Source organism: Lissotriton helveticus, chromosome 5_1, assembly GCF_964261635.1.
Source record: "Lissotriton helveticus chromosome 5_1, aLisHel1.1, whole genome shotgun sequence".
Classification (NCBI taxonomy): Eukaryota; Metazoa; Chordata; class Amphibia; order Caudata; family Salamandridae; genus Lissotriton; species Lissotriton helveticus.
This window is the reverse complement of record NC_136065.1, coordinates 1,680,627,844-1,680,649,028: the sequence shown is the minus strand read 5'-3', so window position 1 is coordinate 1,680,649,028 and position 21,185 is coordinate 1,680,627,844. Positions and strand designations below refer to the sequence as shown.

At 44.8% G+C, this 21,185-nt stretch overlaps 1 protein-coding gene across 2 annotated transcripts in view; it reads left to right on the top strand.

Annotated features, from left to right (window-relative positions):
• Window positions 1-7,383: 7,383 nt before the first annotated feature.
• The window catches only part of SLC22A17 (solute carrier family 22 member 17), a 100,664-nt gene continuing 86,862 nt past the window's right edge, over window positions 7,384-21,185 (top strand). Inside the window, exon 1 of one of the 2 annotated variants that reach the window (XM_078644914.1) lies at window positions 7,384-7,598. The gene's annotated coding sequence lies outside the window, so the exon portion shown is untranslated. Of the gene's footprint in view, window positions 7,599-13,977; window positions 14,003-21,185 lie in introns of those variants that run through there. The other variant, XM_078644915.1, reaches the window with a different exon arrangement.

The window sequence follows — 21,185 nt, the reverse complement described above, 5'->3', positions numbered from 1 at the left end:
CCTTTAATTGCTCCCTTACCTACATCCACAGTTTTGCTTCCATCTGTCTCCAGTCCGTCCCTAAATGTGGTCAATGTACCTTGTGAACTACCCAAGGAGCAGCCGAAAAGGCTAGGTAGACCATTTATTACCCCTAAAACCTTCGGCCCTCCGCCTACCAAAAAGAGGAGGGGGTTAGGAGTACCCCAAAGGGGTAAGCTTAGTCATACTGAGTTTGGCAAGACATCTAAACTTAAGACCTCTGGTGTACTTGCACCCAAAACTTCGGCACTGACTGATACAGTGCCTATAGTGGTACCAACCCCAGACTCTATCAGTTTACATCTTGGTAATACCCGAGGGAAGCAAGTTGAGGCTGTTACTATCCCAAGCCTAGCGACTATTCCCCCCATTATTACGGAGCAGAATACAGTTGAGCAGTTGCTTAGGTCTTTTATGCTCCCAATTTTGGATATTCTAAAAAGGGTTGAGCATCGACTAGGCAACCTGGAGGCTCTGTATAATGCCAAATCAAGTGCTCCTATCACCTCTTTAATGCCTACCCCTGTGCCGACTATTTTACCACAGCCTATAGCAGCTTCTGCTCCTAATACTCTGGCCCCAAATGATTCCAACAGTGGTAACAACAGAGTTGCTAAACCTCTCGCTAGTAATAAACAGGTTACTGTAGATACGCCAATGATTTCTGCCAAGACAACTACTGTAACCAGTAAGTCTTTGAATAATAACCAGCAGAAATACTTGGCTTCTCAACAGGCCCAGGTTCCTGTTCAAACAGTAACAAAATCCATTACCCAGGCTCCAACAGAAGCCCAGATGGGCAACGCTACTTCTAGTACTAAGACCAAGTACTTGAGTAGGGGGAGGTTTTCAAGGCCCACTAATGGTATTCCATATGGACCCAATGTAGAATTACCCCCAGAGTCGCTACCTTTTGTAGTTGTACTCACAGGTGTCCCCCCACTAGAAGCAGGCAGGAAGGAGGGCCATCCCCAACTTAAGAATAAGATTCTACATTGGTTAGGTCAAAACAGACCACTCCCATATTATATCGACGGGGAGATAGTCCACGTTAGACGCCTGCCTTGGCTGGGCACAAGGGAAAAAAACATTGAGGGTGATATAGTTGTTATTAATTTTAGGAACCCAGTAGCTGTTGGGGCTATATTAACAGGCCCCTCTATGAATTCGAATACCGCTATTGTCCCATACGACCTAACTTACTTTTATCCAAGGTCGTATGTGACTCCTGCTCTTTTTTCTAGGGGGGTCTCAGACCCGAATGGTATTAGGAACACCCACTTGCCTCCAAACAACAATTATACGTGCCACCTGCAGATGCCTCCCCCTCCTAGGAACAATTTAGCGTGGAATATAGTCCCTGCCAACGGACGTAGCCAGCACCTTGCGGGGCACGAGTTTTTCCAGCGGAATAGAAACATGGACCATCTGATTCCTTTTACTCCACTGGAAACCTCGAATAGATATGGAGCCATCTCTGGCCTCGATGGCTGCGATTGACTTCCAGCAAAGGTACCTGCCAAAGATTCTAGTGTTGGGGGTGGGGGGCTATTGGAGGAGAACACTCAGAGTAGGACAAGCTGCACATTTACATTCCCCCAATGTGGTGGTTCTCCCTCTAGCACAGATGATGATAACTGCACTGTAGCTAACCATGAGATCCCGAAGAAACAGATGAGTCTTGAAGTGGGTGATCTTAATGTGGAAACTGTTATACCTTCAGGCAAACCAGCTGACCAACTGTGTTCCAATAATGAAAATTTGTTACTGCTATCTTGGAATGTGGCGGGTTTGGTGGTGAAACTAGAGAACATGGAGTGGTGTGATTATGTGGATAACCATGGTATTTGTTTATTCCAAGAGACATGGGCCAGGACTATTCAGCATAGATTGGGCTTTGTAACCTATGCTGAGCCCGCAACCAAAGGTCCTAGGGGCAGACCATCTGGTGGATTGACCATATGGGTGGCTGTTCACCTTGGGTTTACGGTCAAAAGAATTAACACCAATTCTTGTGATATTCTGTGTATTCTTTTAACCCGCAGAAACACACCCAAAATAGCGATCATTAACATCTATCTACGTCCGGTTTTGGGTGGTACAGTTTCTCATATTTTAGAGTCCTTAACTGCCCTATTAAACAGCTTCTCAACTGATACCAAGGTGATAATAGGGGGGGATTTTAATTGTCATTTCGAACCACTCGGGGGTGTCTCACAGTTAACATCAGATGAGGATGATGCCTGCCGGATTCCACCCCCAAACATCTATCCAGTCAAAAACTGGACTCCAATGGCCATGCAGCTGACCACATTGACATATACATTCTCACTTAGAGCTTGCAATGGCCGCTTTCCGGGGGATAGCCCAGGCAAAAGTACTTATAATGGAATGGGCCACTCGTCAACAATAGATTATCTGTTGGTTAGTATGTCTGTATGGTACCTGATTCTATGTTTCCACGTCTCGGATCGCGTGGAAAGCGATCACAACCCCTTGGTAGCAGAATTGGATGTGCCAAATCATGGCGGGGAGCATCAAGCGGTTGATTTGGTCTCTGGTGCGATTAGGATCACACAGGGTGGTAAAAAAATTCGATGGTCTTCTATTAAGTCGTCCCCAGACAACCTGGCATTACTGTATAAAAGCGTCATTCCCCAGCTAGAGCGTCTAAATAAATTGTATGAAAACGCTTCCAATCCTGATAATGATGTTAAATGTTTAGTTATACACAAAGAATTAATGCTGACCCTAGCAGCTAGTTTCTCTAAACCTGCAAAACGTACTAACCGACAGGCATGTGCCACAAATCCCTGGTACAATCAGTCCTGTAGGAAGGCGAAGACCACCCTAATTTCTGCCATCAAATCAGGCCATAGGGCTAATATTTTGGCTGCAAGGAATTTCTATAAGAATCTCCTTTCTCATGCAAAATCTGAATGGGAAACAGAGAAATGGAAGGCCATTAAACAAGCACTAATAGCGAAAGACGCCCGAACTTTTTGGAACTTGGTCCATACTGGGAAGGCAGAAGGGAAGGTAAAGATTGATCCCAATATAGCCGAGGAAGCTTGGTGTGCATATTTTGGTGATCTCTACTCTAACACCGTTTCCGCCCACAATCTGTTACCTATAACGTTTTCGAGACCGAGTCTAGAATGCCCCTCCCCTCCCTTTACTATGTCGGAAGTGACCCTTGCAGTACAAGGGTTAAAAAGTAATAAGGCCCCTGGGCTGGACAAGATCCCCGGTGATCTTTTTAGAGATGAGCCGAAGATCTGGGTCCCCTACTTGACCGTCATATTTAATGCCATTCTTGACGGCCAAGAGCCTCCAAGCACATGGCTGGGGGCCGAAATTATTCCGATTTACAAAATGGGTTCTCCGCTGGCCCCGTCAAATTATAGACCAATTAGTCTAATTGACGTTACCCAAAAAATCTATGCCAAACTGCTTTTGCAACGCTTGCAAGATTGGATTAGCGAGAACAACATCCTCTCCCACTTGCAAGCAGGGTTCCGTGCCAAAACCTCGACCATTGACCAACTATTACGGCTCCAGGTTCTTTCCTGGAAGCATGTGGTGATGGAAGGGGGGAGCCTCTACCTGACATTTGTGGACCTAAAATCCGCATTTGACATGGTGGACAGAAACCAATTTTGGAGCATATTAACAACAATGGGGATACCACCCTACCTATGTCTCCAATTCAAAAGACTCCATGACGGAACCTATGCAAAGGTTCGCTATGGCAAAAATGGCCAGCTAACAAGAGATTTTCCTATTGAGAAGGGAGTTAGGCAGGGATGCGTACTGGCCCCTACGCTATTTTCCCTCTTTCTAAATGGCCTCGTTGATGACTTAACTAGTGTACAAAACAGTGATGCTCCTAACCTAGCTGGTGGTAAATTTCCTGCACTCATGTTTGCAGATGACACCCTGCTACTCTCAAAAACATCTATGGGGATGCAGCGGGTGTTAGATCAATTTACCAAATTCTGTAGGGACAGGAATCTGGTAATAAACATAGACAAAACTAAGTACATGGTGTTTAATGGCACTACAACTAATTGCCCTTGTCCAACTATGGATGGACGAGCCCTGGAAAGGGTAAATAATTTTACCTATCTAGGCCTGACCTTAAATGATAGAATGAGTTGGGAAACCCAAATGACTAAGGCTAATCTAACCCTTTCTCAGTCTATGGGGGGTATTCTTAAAGTACACAAATCCTGTGTTCACAAGCTAGTCAGTGTACCGCTGGAAATATACAAGGTACAAACCAGATCTTCCACCCTATATGGGGCAGAACTCTGGGGCCATTGTCCAGCGAACGAGATTAGTACAACAGAGAACAAATTTGTTAGACAGCTGCTCTCCTTACCTACTAACACCCCCCTAGTCCCACTAAGGTTGGATACAAATCTGAGGCCAATTGCAGAAGTAATTGCCTCACGCCCGCTTCTTTATTGGCGTAGATTGTGGAGTGTCCCGGAGCTCGAGTGTTATAGAGAAGAACTAAAAATTGTTATGGCTCGCCCGGGTGTAGGGAGGATAAAGTGGTTATCTTTTATAAGGGGGCAGGCGTCCAAGATCGGCATGGAGAATCTCTGGTCTAATCCGGAGGACACATGCAAATCTATCTCAAAGAGAACCCTGGCTGAGTCTATAAAACATCATAACCTTGAAGAGGTCCTTCGATCAGCCAGGCCATCTAGTCTCACTGACAGTTTTTTGGACTTTAAAAATGTTTATAGTTTTGAGAAAGAATTAGATGCCATAGAACCTGTCCTAGCAAAAAAATTGTTTCTACAATTCAGATATGGTACATTACCCCTTTATTCCTATTCTGATAAATGGAAATCGGGTTTAGCTCGTCCCTGTCCAGGTTGTAATGATCCGAATGAATCTTTAATCCATGTAATCTTGTTTTGTCCTGCTTATTCTGCCAGCAGGAAAAAATGGATTATACAGTTATGTGTCAATCTAGGACTGAGGAACTACATAGATTATTTTAGAATTTTAAAAACTGATACTAATGCATTGATAGTTACTGCTATTGCTAAATTCTTGTTTTCGATGTGGTTAACTAGACGAAGACTGATCCGTTTGTAGTAACCAGCTTATTGTGGGTAGACGGCTCTGTCTTAGTAATAACTAGTTTTTTATTTTGTCTTAAAGGAAATTTTTTAGCTTCTGTATCTTATTGTTATGTTTTTATTGTCATATTATAAACCACACGTCAACTGATTATTGCAAATATGCAAAATGAGATCTAACTATGCATTGGATGAGTTGTAAATGTATTTTTTTCTCTAACTGTAATGTACTTTTATGGTTCATTAACAAACCGAAATAAAGTTAAAATGATGATGATGATGATGATGAAAAGCTTCCTTTAAAATATGAGGCGGACAGCAGTCCATGGGTGATCCAGATTTTATCTTGGACAATAAGTCCAGGAAGCCCTGTTTACTTATTGCCGGGAATTGATTGAGAGAGCAAGGGTTTTCCGGTGTTATAGGATATACCTCAGGGGTGGACCCTATGGGAATGCTAGCTTTCATTGTGGTGATCTTATCAATAAAAAAGGTATCCAAGGAGTTGCATAGTGTTTGAGAGGGCCTAGGTTTTATTGTGACTCTGTCGGGGTTGGACAGTTCGTTAACGATAGAGATTTCTTTAGATCTGTTATTAGAAATCTCAATTTTTAAAGAGAACTAAACATCTTTGTAGGTCAAAATAGCTTTTTTGTAATCTCTCAAAGCATCAAAGTAAATTCATTTCTCCTCAGGCGAGTGTCCACGTCTCCACTTCCTTACAAATTGGCGAAGGTCTGGTTTTTGAGCTTTTAGGTCAGTGGAGAACCATCTCTGTGCTTCGTGCGTAAACTCAGATTTAGTTTCCTCAGGGATGCATGTTTATTAGAACATTGGAATGTTGGGAGCTCCATTGCAGACAATGGAGGGATCCCTGCTCTACGGGCCGGTAAAGGCCCGCAGAGCAACATTCCAATGTTCTACAAAGGCTTCTCGAAGTTCGAGGGGATTTATAACCCCTCGAGCTTCGAGAACCCTTTGTTTAATTTGTTAGAACATTCTGCCCTATAGTGGCAGAATGTTCTAATAGCCTTATAGCCCTTCGTAGCAGGGCTATACCGGCTATTAAAGTCCCGCTGTTTCGTTAAAGTCCCTCGCCTTCGGCTCGGGCCTTTAACGATTCAGCGGGCCTTTAATAGCCGTATAGCCCGCTACGGCGGGCTACAAGCCTATATTACTAGCTGCAAATTAGCCAAACTGTGTGATTTCCCTCGCTGAGATTACTGGATGATTGATTGGGCGGGGCTCTTTTGGCGAGTGTGTCGTGAAAAAGATTCATGTCAATGTGTGCTACCCTAGAATGCTGTATTAGCAATGCACGATTGGCTACACACTGCACCCATACCACTCTCCTACTGCATTGGCGTGGTTCATTTGCTACACTTGCTCTTTGTGTGATGCTTGGATTTTTTCAGAATCCCTATGAGTCCAGTGATGTAACATTGATGACTGAACCCACACTTTAATACATGTTCCAGTACCCCTTTGTAACCATACTTATAACCTAGAACAACACCAGCAGTTTCGTTTTTATACTGTTTCATTTCACCCCCCCCCCCCACTTAATGTCACTGCACCCTTGTGACAACACTCCCCTCCATCAAAAAAAATGTTGCCATCTCCAAGACTTCTTCTGACTCTTCATGTCTTACTCCTCTAGTCCCTCCCAGTTCTATTTCCTCTGACTCCTCTTGAACTTCAAGGGCAGCCTCACCATGACAGCCTCTCACGAGGCCTATACCGTCTCCTGCTGGGGTACCCCTCCACCCCGCCCTCATTGGCTCGAGGTCCTATAGGCCCTCTGCGTGTTGGCACCTTCCGGAGACATTCCCTTTGTTCGTCCCCTAGGATTGAAGCACACACTGGGCCTTTTGCCCTGTGGGTGGGTCAAGGAGTTTTAATGTATACCCGCCTCCATCCCAGGCTCCTCCTTTTAGGGCCCGCCCCCAGTTTACTTCTCTTGTTCTTTGCCCTTCCCACTCAAACCTCTCACTTTCTTGTTTACCAGCCTAATTCACCCATTGCTCCTTCTGGACCCCCATAGCGTCTCCTCTCATACATCTCCCCGCATTTTCTTCTCCCGCACATCCTTGTTTTTCACTTCTGCCTTCCTTCACCGCACACCGCCTGGTTGTTATGTATTGTCTCGTCTCTTCGCGGCCTTCCTGCCTCTTCACTTTCTGTCTTCCCGTTCCTACCCCTTTCTCCGCCCTAGCTCCTCCTCCTCGCATCTCTCCTCCCTCTGGCCTCTCTTTCCCCTCCTCCTCCCCTCCCTCCCTCCCTGCCGTTGCCGTGCTGCAGGCCTTGTCGTGCCGCACTGTCACCTGTCGGGCCGGTGCTGCCGGTCGCCCAGCTGCAGGCGGTAGGAGGGCGCAGGACACTCCCGTCACCTCAGCCGTGAGCCCTCGTCCCCCACCCAGTGCCGGCCCTTGGATGGGGGCACCGGGCCTCGCACCCGGAGGCTGAGAAGTCGGCCAGGTGAGTGAGTGCCTTTGGGAGAGCAGTCGCTAGGCGCTAGCACCCCGTTGTCAGCGCGCAGATCTCGGTAGTCGGGACTAAGCACTTTGTGGTGGCGGGGTCACTGGCCCGAGAAATGAGGACTCCATCCCAAGAAGGTGACCTGCCCTGCTTGTTATGTATGCATAATGCATTAGTAATAACTTATGATGACAAGGCAGATCACCTGGCAGGGAGGTGTCCTGTACCAGGCTCTTGCTTATGTTTTGGTTTCTGTCACGCCATCTCAGCTTTGGTTTCTGCCTTTCTTTTGGGTTCTAGTTTATGTGTCTAAAACCCAGTGAGTTCGAAATAGTTCCTGCTCCTCACCCCCTTGCTGACGTCCCAACTTTCCAAAACTATAATAAAGGTAATTTCTCCTTGAAGCGAGGGCAGTGTTTCGTTGTTCAATGCAGTACACTGGGTATCATTTCTGTGCACCTCAAGTTAGTTCTAGGTTTTGTACCACCTAGCCGAGTTATGGCCTTCTCGCTTGTAGACTGGGGGTCTATTGTTTTTGTGGGTTCTGTGACACCTTCTTGTGGATTCTGATTTCTGTGCCCCCACCCTGAGTACTTTCCTTTGTTTACCATTTTAGTGTGTTCTGTGGCAACCCCTTTGTTGAGTCAAGTTGTTCCAAACACTTTACTAGTGGGGTATAGTTTCTGTGCCCCCTACCTGTGCATTCAGGCTTCATGTTGCCAAAGTGGGGTTTGGGTTCTCTGGACCCCATCCCTATAGGCTTTTACATGCTATACGCATGCTGCATAGGATGCCAAACAGAAATGACACAGTTTACCGGACCGTAAAGGCCAATTTCCATATACTATCGAAGGGCCACATGTGAAAACTTGTATTTGCAAATGGAATTTGATTAAGCCCTGAAGAAGTCCCATGGGGGATGAAACGCGTTGGCTATGGCTACAATCAAAAATGTTTTTATAAGAAGATCAACAATAAAGTAGTTAATAATAATGGGATTTGAGTATTGTATTCATTTTATGGAAGCATGGACATTTGATCTTTGCTATCTGTGGAGCTGTACTAATCTCAGGATATTTCTTTGGAGTGCTGAGTAACAATACTTCTTATTGACTAGGGTAATTGCCCTTTACAGACTAATGGGGTAACCCAGTTAACCTCATGGCCTGGGTAGCCATTGATACAAAAAGAAAGCCCAGTCGGTACCAGCAAGAATGTTTTGGAGGGATCATTATTTCTTTAAGGTACCCAAAGAGCATAATTCAATATCTTTTCAAATAAATAAGACACATAACCTGCATGAACGGTACTGCACCCAGCATGTATTAAGTTCAAAGTTCATGGAACAATCTGTGTACATGTCATTGATTGGTTACTCCAGTATGTGCAAAGTTGTGACATGAGTGTTCATACAGGGTGACTTGTGAAAAAAAAAAGTGACTGAGGTAATTTCATCCAGGTTATGTGTCTTAGTTATTTGTTTTTGTTTGTTTGAAAAGTAATTGAATTATGCTCTTTAGATAACTTAATGAAATATAGGTTCCCCCAAAAAATTATTGTTGGTACCAACAGGTCTTTCTTTTTGTATTAAGAGTAATGTCCCAGCAGGTGGTTTGTAGTAGCTGATCCCCCATACTCGTGCACCCTTCTTTCTCTTGAATCTCCTGTACAAATAAGTGGTTACATCATAGTGATAGGTGCTGCACTAGCTGCTCCAGCCATTTTCTTGTAAATCATTTGTCCTCTATTGGTTGTATGAACGTTCTGTGGTGTCTATACGTTCTGTTTCCTGGGCTTTGTTGTAGCCTCCAGTTTACATACCCTCTGCCTCTGGGTTCCGTACCATCCCTCCGTTCTTCTAGTTCTATTTTCTAAGACCGTGCTTTGTAAATGGGTCCTAATCCAGGCCTCGAACAATCATAAAAATATTACCAGACCTGCAGGTTGAACTGGTTTCTTATTATGTGATCCTGGGCAAGTATTTTAATTCACTGAGCCGCCTATTTCTTCGTTAACACATATGAGAGCACCTTCAAATATGTGAGTTCATCGTTTCTTCTGTATAAAAAACTCTGAGTTAATAGACAAAACCTTTTCTCTAGATACCTTTTTTCTACATACATATTACAAATCTAGCCACATGTTGGACACACATTGCCCCTGACTTGCCTCTTAGTTCATTGAGAGCATTGTCATCAGGACGGGGCAGTAATGTTTCTTAAATCATGTTTTAAAATAAATATAAAACTAAAGCATGAAGTGGTAGCACAATGCTGTTTGCTATCAGTACATTTTCCATTGAAGTGGCCACAAAGTGTCATTTCCCACTGACTTGTGGTTTTATTGCTAAAACTATATAGTTTGCAAACAATAAAGTTTGGACATCGAGTTTCTGTATATAGTTGTCATCTGCACATCACCAAGTAAAGTGTTCCGATTTGTTTTGCTCCTGTTTAAATCTTTGTTTGCATCACACTTCTGAATTATAAACAAATTTGTTTTTTTTATTCCTAATATATTATTAATTTACAAGCTATTTACATGTTTTGTTAGAAAGAAAACTGACATCCTACAGCCTTTTGTTTCACAATGCTTGTTAGGCAGCTCTCTTTACAAAATCCTCTACGAGTAAGAAAAGTAAACGCCATTTTCCAGGATAAAATAAGCATCAATTAGTAAAGAGACAAACTGACATTTGACTTCGGTCCTTAAACAGACAGCAGGTGTGTCAAGATCAAAACAAAATTTAAAGGCATCTTTATTGCTCATTCACTTCCTGAATGTTCAGAACACATGTTCCTTTGCAGCTTAAGTTTACTCGCCAGAATGGACCAGTAGGTCTTAAAAATAGCTCGACCTGATAGAATCGGACTCGCCAAAGCTAGTGGGCGAGTAGATTTTTTATTGTCTGTGATCCTCCTACCTCTGTGACTTTCCTGTGAGTTTGCCCCCTATTGTGGCTTTTGGTTTCTCTGTCCTTTTTGACCTCACTGTATGTTTCGAGTTTAGAGTCACTCCTGTGAGTTCTGATTTTGTATTGGTCAAGGAAAGAACTGTTCACGCTTCACACCTAACGCCCTACCATCACTCAGAGACTTTGCTTGCGGTAGACTAATGATACAATTTCTGTTTCTTCGTTATCGTTTCCTTCATATTGTGGTACCCACTGTTGCAACATTTTAATGACTCCCTATCTTTACAGCGTTCTATGATGGCAAATAGTTGTTTGAGTCCTTATAAAAAACGTTCAAATAAAAAAATAGTTAGGAAGCTCACCACGTTTTGCAATATCATGATCACGCAGTTGGATTAAATGCTGGTAATGTAGTCTATAACTGTCCTCCAGTGGCTCTGTCTGACTGATTTTTAAAAACGGTGTAAGACGGACAGCACTCATCAGGACTTTGTTTTACTAATTATCAGATCTTGCGTTTATTATGTAATGCACTCATTTTTAGGTCGAGCTGGCGTTGGAGCGCGAAGCGCTCCCGCCAGCGAGTTCTATAGTCGCCGTGTTCACTGGCAAGGGAGTCTAGTGCTGTGCACGAGCCGCTGCTGGGCTGTGCACGAGCCGACTCAGCTCTGTGGACGCGCACGTCTCCGGAAGACGTGCTGCGCCCGAGCCGCCTCCCGCTTGTTCTTTCAGCAAATATTCTCGGAGCCCTAGGGCAAAGTTACCGAACAGCACAACAGGTAGGCTTTTTACATATATGAAGACAGTAGGATAGGCCTCGTACACACACCTCCCCTTCCAGTGCCATACTAAATCAATCTAGCAGTGTACCCTAGGTATTGTTGGGTACAGAGTATTTGAGATCTTGCTGTTGGCTATGGGCTATTAACAATGAAAGTATTCTCAAGCTTTGTCTGCGCAATTACATATTTTGTGATGATCATCGTGATTTCCTGTTTGGGTTTTTCGGATCCAAGAGAGGTGTTAACAGTCGATAAAGTTAATGTTTATAAAACTGTAATAAAGCGTCCTGTCTCTTTTTTGTGTTAAGCTTTTTTTTGTTTTCTACACGTAGTATATATATATATATCTATATATATATATAGTCCAGGGCAGACAACCAAAGGAAGAAAATAATTTCGCGAAAGGCGTGTATTGTATTGTAGCTGAATGTATATAGTGCTTCTTACCTCTGAGGAAGTGCACTAGAAGAGGGGTAAGCACACTTACAGAGTGCAGTTTCAGAGTGCAGATTGAGAGTGCAGAGTGCAGATTGAGAGTGCAGAGTGCAGATTGTGAGTGCAGATTGTGAGTGCAGATTGTGAGTGCAGATTGTGAGTGCAGATTGTGAGTGCAGATTGTGAGTACATATTCAGAGTGCATATTCAGAGTGCAGATTGTGAGTGCAGAGTGCAGATTGAGAGTGCAGTTTGAGAGTGCAGATTGTGAGTGCAGATTGTGAGTGCAGATTGTGAGTGCAGATTCAGAGTGCAGATTCAGAGTGCAGATTCAGAGTGCAGATTCAGAGTGCAGATTCAGAGTGCAGATTCGGAGTGCAGATTCGGAGTGCAGATTCGGAGTGCAGATTCGGAGTGCAGATTCGGAGTGCAGATTCGGAGTGCAGATTGAGAGTGCAGATTGAGAGTGCAGATTGAGAGTGCAGATTGAGAGTGCAGTTTGAGAGTGCAGTTTGAGAGTGCAGATTGAGAGTGCAGATTGTGAGTGCAGATTGTGAGTGCAGAGTGCAGATTGTGAGTGCAGATTGTGAGTGCAGATTGTGAGTGCAGATTGAGAGTGCAGATTGAGAGTGCAGATTGAGAGTGCAGATTGAGAGTGCAGATTGAGAGTGCAGTTTGAGAGTGCAGTTTGAGAGTGCAGTTTGAGAGTGCAGATTGAGAGTGCAGATTGTGAGTGCAGATTGTGAGTGCAGAGTGCAGATTGTGAGTGCAGATTGTGAGTGCAGATTGTGAGTGCAGATTCAGAGTGCAGATTCAGAGTGCAGATTCAGAGTGCAGATTCAGAGTGCAGATTGTGAGTGCAGATTCAGAGTGCAGATTGTGAGTGCAGATTGTGAGTGCAGATTGTGAGTGCAGATTGTGAGTGCAGATTGTGAGTGCAGATTGTGAGTGCAGATTGTGAGTGCAGATTGTGAGTGCAGATTGAGAGTGCAGATTGAGAGTGCAGATTGAGAGTGCAGATTGAGAGTGCAGATTGAGAGTGCAGATTCAGATTCAGAGTGCAGATTCAGAGTGCAGATTCAGAGTGTGAGTGCAGCGTACAGATTCAAGATTCAGAGTGCAGAGTGCAGATTTAGAGTGCAGATGCAGAGTGCAGTTAAAATGTTGCTAGGGCTTTAAAGACACCCCAAACGTGGAAAAGGCTGCTGTTTTTCTTTGGTTTTCTCCAATCTTGTCCAGACGGTCACGCCTAGTATTTTTTTGCAACTATCTTTTCTCCTAAAACATTAATATGCAGGATTGCTGAGGGGTCTCCCCTGTCAGTCCTCGTGGTTGTTTTTTGTGAAGCCCCTGCAAGAAATGGCCATAAAACAATTGGCTGTTTCAGTTGTCTAGAAACACCATAGATTCTGCTTGACCTGGGCGTGCTCCATGACTTGCAAGTGGAACTTCACAGACAACTACATAAAAAAAAGCATTTGCAATGCAATAGGTCTCGCATTTGCGAGAGTTTAACCTATTGGCATTGTAAATGACAATGCCTTTTATTTATGTTTTAAAAACCAACACATAAATAAAAGACATTGCCATTTACAATGCCTATAGCTCAAACTCTAACAACTGCGAGACCTATTGCATTGTAAATGCTTGTTATAATGCTTGCCAAGTGGCACTTTTATTCGCTGTTTTAGGTCTCGCCTGTCGATGCGCATGCGCATCGAGCAAGGCGAGAGTATTGGGACTTATCCACTCTTTATCCACACTGCAAGGAATCGTGGCGATTCCTTGCAGTGCCCGTGACTTTTAAGCTCAATGCGCATGCGCATTGAGCTTAAAAGCGCGTGCACGTCCGTCTTTGTTTACCCGCTCCGCCCCCTCCCCTTCCCGCCGTGTCGCATTTCTCCTCCCCCCTCCCCTCTCTTCCCTCCGTCTTGTTTATTTTACCCGCTCCGCCCCCTCCCCTTCCCGCCGTGTCGCATTTCTCCTCCCCCCTCCCCTCTCTTCCCTCCGTCTTGTTTTTATTTTATTATTTTGCCCAGCGCACACAGCGTCCGATTAACAACATATGTCACTTCTCTTTTTTATTCATTATTGTTTTTATCGTGGCTTACACTATCTCTTACGCACATAACTTTATTATACACAGCACTCGCGCAACGCCGTTTCCGGATCTAAACACGCCCCCTTGCATCACACGCTGATTCGACTCCCAACAGCAGACACGGAGTCGCAGGCCAGCAGCCACGAGTGCAGAACCACTAGTTGGCGAATAGGTAAGCGCATAAAATTACCCCTCCTTAAGTCGCAGCACATCACCGTAGTTGCATTTAACATTTGTGATTTCTTAGCTCAGAGGTTTCTACCAGAGGTGACAGCGGAACCATTATTTATTAGGTTAAAAGAGTTTAAGACATTTCTTTAAGACATTAGTCCCTTTTTAGGGTCCATTTTCAGCGGCAGTGTGAGACCATCTCTTACAGGATTTTAAATTGCAGAATGGGGTCAGTGCATCCCATTTACTTACAACTTATTTACTTCTGAACAGCAAGGCGCGCATAACATAAGCGCGTTATTTTCACTGCAACGCTTGTTATTCACTGCGGGCTGGAGGGAGTGAGTCTCTGTCCCGGGCCCCTGCCAGGGGCCCCTGCAGAGCTGCTCTGTCGCAAGAAACGCCTTGGAAACTTAGCGCCACTCATCAGGATTCATCGAGTGCGTGTGATTGGTGTCTCTCTGCCTCGTGTGCCTTCTCTCTCTCTCACGTACATCTCTCTCCCCTCCCCCCAGATCTCATCCTCCTTAAGGGCCCGCCCCCTCAACGGTGACTCACCTAGCAGGCATCCAGCTAATGAAACTGCTGGAGTTTAAAGGGCTCCTACCTGCTCCAGCAGACCCCGGTCATGTGACATGGGGGTGGGGGCGCAACACCCCCCCACCCCCCATGTGGGGGAACACCCAATGTACTGTAACCCGACCGACCCACTCCATTCTTATCTGCACGAGCCTCCTCGTGCGCAGCCTGGTTCCCCGCCTTAACCTTGTAATTAGACGCTTTGCTGCCCTTCCTTAAGCCACCAAAACGAGGCCCCCCATACCCCTCCACTCTCTTCGCTCCCACTCCTGTGCTTTTTCTCCCTCTAACCTGCCTCCGAAATTGAAGCGTTTTTATGCCCCCCACCCTCCCCCCGTTGCGTCTCTCCAGGCCAAATTCCTCTTCGTCAGTACTCTGGGAGACAACTCCTAAGCTGAGGCTCCTGCAGCAGCCCCCCGCCACTCGCGCTCGCCCCTCGTGCGCCTTTGTCTACCCTTTAACCCGACTCCCCATTGAAACCTTCTTCCTGATACTCGGTGCGTCACCCCATGCCAAATACCTGGTTTGTTTTACTCCGAGAAGAGTAAATCATCTGCGCAGGATCACAGGATGTTGAGCCACTCCCAAGTCGGCAGCTCTGTGCATAGGCCACATCACTTTCCCTATGGTCCCCACTATAGCCTACGGTTGCCTAGCGGGCCCCATTGACTAACTTGCGTCTTCTGTGATCCTGTCCGCCCTCCGAGCTTAGCCTGCCACTCACGAATTGCAATTTTCTAACAACCATTGAGCCAGCCCCAGACAAAACACTTTCAACCCTCCTATCCTCACACATCATTAACCTACCCTCCCGCATATTGCTCCACTCCTGCTGCCATATGAACCATCGCGCTGGGGGCAATGCAGTCCTCCATGCGCACTGCTGCTAGGCCCGCAAGGTGGTACCTGGGCTAAACATTGGGTGTAGCCACACCCTATTGTAATTGTATACCACTCTTCACCCTCACTCACCCTCACTCACCCTCACTCACCCTCACTCACCCTCACTCACCCTCACTCACCCTCAACCCCTCACTCACCCTCACTCATCCTCACTCACCCTCAACCCCTCACCCTCACCCACCCTCAACCCCTCACCCTAACTCACTCACCCTCACCCACCCTCACCCACCCTCACTCACCCTCACTCACCCTCAACCCCTCACTCACCCTCACTCACCCTCACTCACCCTCACCCTCAACCCCTCACCCTCACACAGTGCAATAGGTCTCGGAGCATTTGAGTTAGAGCTTTTAGATTTGTTTATGGCTTTTTTTATTTGTAATTCTTTAGCATTGGCTACAGGAAACAAAAATGCTAAAGATTTACAAAAAAAACCCATAAACAATTCTAAAAGCACTAACTCTAATGCTGCGAGACCTATTGCATTTCCAATGCTTGTTTTTGTTTTTTAAATATTCCTACTGGGAACTATTTAGCGTGGATGCTTTTTTTTTTTAATCCAACTGTGTATTGCTCGTGGTTATTGTAAAGGTTATTTGATTAACTGGATTCAATTGTATTTATTTACATTAGCTCCATGATCCTTGCAGGCAGCTAACTCAATGAAAAAAAACAACCAACTAAAGGCTTCTTCGTATCCTGGCCCACCTTCTTCAAAGCCAGTATTGCAGCTCGTCAAAGCTAAGGCTTCTATCTTTCTTCTGAACTATCATTGCTTGTTTGCATTGAGTTGCATATTAACTTCTGTCACGCAGAACCATTTTGCATTCTTTTTCTGGGGAAAAATACAAAAAAGATTACCCTGGACCTTCTGTTGAATTATCGCTTAATCCGCGATTAGTGACAAGGTCGGTCAGTTTTTTGAAGGAAACTGAACACCTTGCTTTTTTTTTTATTATCTATTATTGCCTGCTGCTTGCACTTTGCTCAGCTTTGAAGGACCTTCCAACTTTTTTTTGTTATTTCTTTTTTAGTTTTGTTCGTTCCAGTTGGTTTTAGTGCTCTTTGTGTTCTGTAATTAAAGGTATACCCCAGGCAAATTAGCAGGAGACTGGAGCAATAGAACTGTTAAAGGAACTATAGGTCAGATTTATACATTGGCAGAGAGGGTAGTCTGTCACAATGGCGACAGAGTTCCCTCCCTGCCAATATAGTGGTCTGTCTGCCCATCAAATTTAACTGCAGACAGACCTTTAGTTTGGCCGCAGCAGAGACTACTCTGTTTCTGCGTGGCCAGGCTCTGGCGAGTAAGGGCTGTCAGAAAAATGGCAACATATTTGCTTGTCTTCCCAGATATAAATCTAAGCCTATATATCCTGTGGGTAACTTTCAGCAGATCATTATATACACAGTTAATGTCAGATACAGTTAATGTTATAAATTTCAGAAAATGATACGAGACAGACTGTGCGCATTATTCCGTCAGCAGAGAGCTCATACGCTAAAAGTATGCACAGTGCTTTCAATGTGTCATTGTTAACACCTTTATTCAATTCTATATATTAATTGACAAACTGTGGAAAGTGCAGGAGTGTTTTATACTCTGTGATAGTGGGCCACAAAGTGTCAAGATGACATATGGCTATGTATAAAAGTCTTGCTATTAGCATTTCGGCTTGATAAGGACTGTCATTGATTTATTCTCGCTCTGCTACCAACAAGAAACAATGCCCGCTGTACATCTTTTGACTTTTACATATGGAGGTAACTTGTTTTCGTAATTAACTTTAACGTTTTTAACAACTGTTCAACAACCTCAGGTGCCTCAGATGTTCAATCACTGACTGACCACTACCTTGACTCTATGAATACAATAGTCAATGAAGTCGCCCCTCTGCAACTGAAGAGAGTCTCCACCAAAATTTCTAACCCCTGGTATGATGACAGACTCAATGACGAAAGGCGTAATATGCGAATGGCAGAGCGCACCTGGAGATCGGACCCCTCAGCACTGCATCTCAAAAAGCTTAAGAACAAGAGAAATGCCTACTTTAGGAAAATAAAACGCACAAAGTCGGACTTCTTCAGCCGTCAGTTGGACCAAGCGAAGAACAGGCCAAGAAAGCTGTTCGAGCTAATCAAGACCCAAACAAAGGCACAACCCACACAATCAAACAGCACAACAAATGACACCCCACACTGTGAAGCCTTCTCTGCTTTCTTTAAACTAAAGACTGACAACATAAGAAATGACCTCATCATGGATGTAAGCCGATACCCCAACCACACCAGAATGGCAGACACTCAACCTAAAAACAAGGCATCCTGGCAGTACTTCGATACCTATTCGGAAGAAGCTATACACAAACTGCTCTGCACCTTGAAGCCCTCTAATCACCACACAGACCCTCTACCTGCTAATGCTGTAAAAGACTTTATCCCCTTGCTCCTCCCTCTCTGGACCAAGATCATCAACAGCTCTTTGCAACAAGGACACATTCCAGACTCCCTTAAGGTGGGGCAAGTCACGCCTATACTCAAGAAACCTACAGCTGATCCGTCTGACCTAAACAACTATCGGCCCATCACCAATATCCCCAACCTGGCCAAACTGCTGGAGAAATGTGTCCAACTCCAACTAACAAAACACATTGATCAATTTGACCTCCTCAACCCTCATCAATCAGGCTTCAGAGCGAAACATAGCACGGAAACAGCTATGACACACATAATTGATGACGCCCTCCAAATTCTGGATCGCAATGAGTCCTGCCTCCTCATCCTTCTTGACCTCTCGTCCGCATTTGACACGGTCAAACATGAGAACTTGCTGGAGCTGCTAAGTTCTAGAATGGGGCTATCGGGAACTGTTCTCAAGTGGTTTTCGTCCTTCCTTCACAACCGGTCTCAGAGGTTCAAGATCGACAATGTGCTATCTACACCTGTGCCTGCAGATCTAGGGGTTCCACAAGGATCCACCCTCTCCCCTACTCTGTTCAACCTCGTTATGGAACCGCTCGCCACCTTGCTTCATGCATCCAATGTTCAATTCCATATGTACGCCGATGACACACAACTCTACCTAAAGCTACAATCCCCGGAAGATATCAAACATCTGAATTCCACGCTTATCAACACCCAATCTTGGCTGGCCGATAATCACCTCAAACTAAATGCTCTGAAAACTGAGTTCCTACTCATCTCACCCCCGGCGAAAATCTCCACCACCCAAACCTGGCTCAATAACCTAACAGCACTCAATGTCCAACCTACCATCGTGGACTCGGCGAAATCCCTAGGCATCACACTCGACGCCAAGCTCAACATGCAGCAGCACGTCAGCAAAGCCACAAAAGCAGCTAATTTCCAAATTAACACGCTGAGGAAAATTAAACCTTTCCTCCCGGCCAAAGACTTCCAAACTGCTGTACAAGCTTTAGTCATCCCTCGAATAGACTACGGAATTGCGACCCTCAGCGGTCTCCCGCTATCCACAACAGCACCCTTAAGAGCCTCCCTGAACGCTGCCGCGAGACTCATTACTGGCTCTAGAAAGCATTCGCACATATCCCCAGACTTAAAGTCTCTAAAATGGCTGCCTCTTGAAGCCAGAATACAGCAAAAAATTGCAATTATGACTCACACGGCCGTGCACCACAAGGCACCCAGCTACCTCGCTCAAAAGCTGTCTATATCAGGAGGTTCGAGATCCAATAGGAGCACAAAAAATCTACTCCTGAAACCTCGTAGATTCCGGAAAGTGAAAACTTACAAGCGCTCCTTCTCAGGAATGGCACCCAGGATCTGGAATGCGCTCCCTCCTGAAACCAGGCTGATCTCCTCCACTGCACTCTTCAAGAAAGAGGTGAAAACCATCCTTCTGGCCAAGATCTCCTGATCGTTATAGATGTTGGTTCAGAGACTCTGCATTGCTTTGTATCACTGCTCACCCTATCCCCTGGCACTATACTCTACTTGTTGGGGGCACTACTACGCTACTCTCTTACTACCGACCAAGATATGATACACGTTGGTTTACTGATCCACCTGTACACCTCTGTAGTGGGATCAATGACTTGTGCTGTCCTATCTTACTTCCTTACCTGATTGTATATGGATTGGTTTTATGTATGTTTTTATTATCCATGTTATTACCATGTTATTGACTATTATACTGTTCCCATTATCTCTGTTGACTCCTACTGCCCCTTCCCTGTCTTTGTGAAGCGCTCTGATATCTGTAAGGATCCTGTTCGCGCTATATAAAACTTTGAATAAATAAATAAATAAATATATAAACCAATAACTTCAGCTTCAATACCTTGTTAGCATTCGTGTGTGTCAGCTCTTGTGCGTCAAGGATTTCTGTTCTAACATGGCTTTAATCACTCTCATCATAAGAAAGTTGCTGTAGGGGTCTCGGTTTATCTTCAATGAAATCCAAGCTCGACCATATTAGCTCCATTGATTTACGACTATCCGAGAAACATCTGGTTCTGCCTCAGAACTCACAATTTGCAGGCACAAGAAATTAAACAAATTTCAAGGACCTCGAAGATCTTGTTATGCTTCATGTACAAGCGAGGACAAAACTTAAGTCCTCCCATTTGTACCTAAATCCCTCTTTGACCTGACCACCACATGTTTCTCAGTGTTGTAATCCTAAAATGTCCCCCTAAAAATTCCATGGTTGGTTTTACAACTTTTTTTATTTTTCTTCTCCAGGCCTCGTTTTGTACTCCTCAGCTAAGGAGGTTACCGTTTTCATCCAGACTCGAGCCACATTATCTTTATTTTGATTTGTGAAATGATCAATATTTTAAAATGGTACAAAAAGGGGGTGGTGATGGACGAAGCATCTGAATCAATCAAACACGCACACCCAGTCAACAGATCTGGGTTTAATCCATCACCGTTCTTTAACCCACTCGGCCACCCCATTTCAGACATGGCCATATGCAAATCAGTCTGATCCGGTGCCTCATGGGAACAGTCCAGCCCGAACTGCCAAGCCTGGCTGAAGACGGCTGAAATGCCAGAAACCGGTCCTAGGAAGCTTGTTTCCGGTCCAGGGAAGGCATGGCTTGGCAGTTCGGGCTGGACTGTTCCCACGAGGCACAGGGTCAGACTGATTTGCATATGGCCATGCAGGGCTCGACAAATCCACTCGACCGCTCGCATTAGCGAGGTAAATTTTATGAGGTGGCGCTATTTTTAGGTCCTACTCGCCCTTTCTGGCGAGTAGGAAAACATACTAACTTTTGTCCTCCATCTTTGAAAACTGAGCAAATATGGCAAGATAACAAGATGTAAAGGCCTTTTTATTGCTCACAAAGCAAATGAGCAATAAAGATGCCTTTAAATCTTGTTATCTTGTCACAAATGCTCCACTTTCAGAGATGGAGGTCAAGTAGGTTACTGTTGGGTCGAGGAGTTTTTTTTAAAGTACTAGACCTGCAGGACTAGTACCATTTTTCAGATTTCTCGAGCCCTGCCATGTCTGAACTGGGGTGGCAGAGTGGGCTAAAGAACGATGATGGATTAAACCCAGATCTGTTGACTGGGTGTGAGTGTTTGATTGGTTCAGATGCTCCGTCCATCACCACCCCCTTGTGTACCGCAATATTTTAAAATAGCTGATAAATAATAATCTATTTGCATAAAATTCAGAGTCGTCCTAAATACATTTCTGTTTATCTGG